Here is a 2,793-nt window from a genome sequence, read left to right on the forward strand (position 1 = left end):
AATATATGTAAATTAATGGGATTAAGAGAGTAATTTCAATGTCAAAAATTAAAAAGATTAAACTAATTAAAAAAAATTGAATTCTAAATGGGAGACGAGAATTAGATAGAGGATCAAATCCACATTCAAATGGTGAGATTTTTTCTCGATTTGCTAATGATTTAGATGAGATAAGTAAATTAATTAATAAAATTAGAGTTGATAGAATAATAAAAAATGTAATTATATAAATAAAAGTTAAAATTATTTATATTAAAATTTTATTAATTTTTTTAATTGGAAATTAAATGTAATATGAATATACTATATAAATTTATAAAATAATAAATTAATTTAAATTAAGTAATATTTTAGTATCTTCATCAATAAATAGAAATATATAAAAATAATCAAACAACATCTACAAAATGTCAGTATCAGGCTGCTGCCTCAAAACCAAAATGGTGAGATTTTCTGAAATGAAGAAAATTTATGCGAAGCAAACAAATTGAAAGAAATAGCGTCCCAATAATTACATGAATTCCGTGAAAGCCTGTAGCTAGAAAAAAGGTTGACCCATAAATAGAGTCAGCAATTGAAAAAGGTGACTCGAAATATTCAATTATTTGAAGGGAGGTAAAATAAATCCCAAGTATAATTGTTAATAAGAGGCTTTGATATCTTTCATTAAAGTTTTTATTTAAGATAGAATGATGCGTTCAAGTTACTGTTATCCCAGAGGATAAAAGAATAATAGTATTTATTAGAGGGATATCAAATGGATTGAATGGTTTAATGCCTAAGGGGGGTCATAATTGACCAATTTCTATGGAAGGGGCTAAAGCAGAATGAAAATAAGCTCAGAAAAAGGAAATAAAAAAGAAAATTTCTGAAATAATAAATAAAATTATCCCTAAGCGAAGGCCAATATATACATTAATTGTATGAGATCCTTGAAATGTTGATTCTCGTGTTACATCTCGTCATCATTGATATATGCATAATAATGTGCAAGGAATAGAAATTATAATTAGATAATTTAATTTATGAAATCATATAATTATTGAAATTAAGTTATTAAATAATCTGAAAGAAATAATAATAGGCCAAGGTCTAATTGATACTAAATGAAATGAATGATTTTGATGTAATTTTGTCATAATGATAATACTATAAAATTTGATTATAATTATTTATTATTTATTTATTTGAAATAGTAAAAATTAATTAAATTTCTCTTCTATATAATGTAGAAAGAATGGAAAACACATAGGCCTGAATAATTGATACAGATAATTCAAGAATAAATAATAAAAGTTGAGAGGAGATTATAATTAAAAAAATTAAGAAATTATTAATAATTTGCCCAGAAAGATCCTAATAATGATAAAAGTAAATGTCCTGCAATTATATTTGCTGTCAGACGAATTGCCAACGTGAGAGGCCGGATAATCAGACTGATTGATTCAATAATGACTATAAATGGTATTAGAATGAAGGGAGTTCCTTGAGGGGTAAGATGAGAAAAGAAATCATTAGTGTAATTTAAAATTCTAAATAACATTATAGAAATTCACAGGGATAAAGATAAAGAAAGACAAAAACTTAAGTGACTAGAAGATGTAAAGATATAGGGGAATAAGCCTATGAAATTATTTACAATAATAAATAAAAATAAACTAATAAAAATAATTAAATTAGAATAGGAATAATTAATTAAAATTTTAAATTCTTTTATTAGAAAATTTAATAAAAAATTAAAAAATATATGTAAACGAGAGGGGATAAGTCAATATTGATATGAAAAAATAAGAAAAATAATTAAAGTTCTTAATCAATTTAGAGAAAAATTAATTCTAGTTGAGGGGTCAAAAATAGAAAATAAATTTATTATCATTTTCAAATTCATTTTTTAGGATTTGTTAAAATTATATTATTATAATAATTAATTTTTAAGTTGATAGGATAAAAATAAATAATGCTTAAAATCATAAAAAGTGAAAATATAGATAAAATTAACATTATTGCTCATATTATCGGTATTATGTGTGGTATAAAAGAATATTTTTGTGGGGGTGAAAATATTTTTAAATTGACAATTTAATGTTTTTTAATATTAAACTAATTCTTTACATTAAAAATAGGGTGTTAGATCTATTATAATTTGATTTAAAAAGTCAAAACTTACTTTCAGTCATTTAATGAATGTAAAAATTATATTTTATATTTATTAATTATTCAATTAAAATAAAAAAAATTAGTTAAAAGGTAAGAAGTCAGTCTTTGAAGTTAGGAAAGTTTGTTGATTCAATAACAATGAGTATAAATCTATGATTTATACCACAAATTTCAGAACATTGGCCAAAAAAAAGACCTGGTCGGTTTATAATTAACATTGATTGATTTAGTCGTCCGGGTGTAGAATCTATTTTAATTCCTAAAGATGGGACTGTTCAAGCGTGAATTACATCTATAGATGTAGATAAAACACGAATGGGATAATTATATAGAAGAATACAACGATTATTTACGTCTAATAGACGAAATTCATTGGGGTTTAATTCATTAGTAGGAATTATAAATGAATCAAATTCAATATTTAAAAAATCTGAAAGTTCATACCTTCAATATCATTGATGTCCCATAGATTTCAGGGTAATTTTATTATTAAATATCTCATCAGTTAAATATAAAATTTTAATTGATGGGATGGCAATAAAAATTAAAATAAATATTGGAAAAATAGTTCAAATTAATTCAATAGTGTGGCCTTGAAGTATAAATCGGTCAGTAAATTTATTATTAATTATTGAA

The 2,793-nt window shown here is 23.0% G+C and overlaps 1 pseudogene; it reads right to left on the reverse strand.

The window, feature by feature from the left end:
• Nucleotides 1-416: 416 nt before the first annotated feature.
• On the reverse strand, nucleotides 417-2,177 carry LOC140672709 (cytochrome c oxidase subunit 3-like; annotated as a pseudogene).
• Between the last annotated feature and the right edge of the window lie 616 nt (nucleotides 2,178-2,793).

Source organism: Anoplolepis gracilipes, chromosome 13 (assembly GCF_047496725.1).
Source record: "Anoplolepis gracilipes chromosome 13, ASM4749672v1, whole genome shotgun sequence".
Lineage (NCBI taxonomy): Eukaryota > Metazoa > Arthropoda > Insecta > Hymenoptera > Formicidae > Anoplolepis > Anoplolepis gracilipes.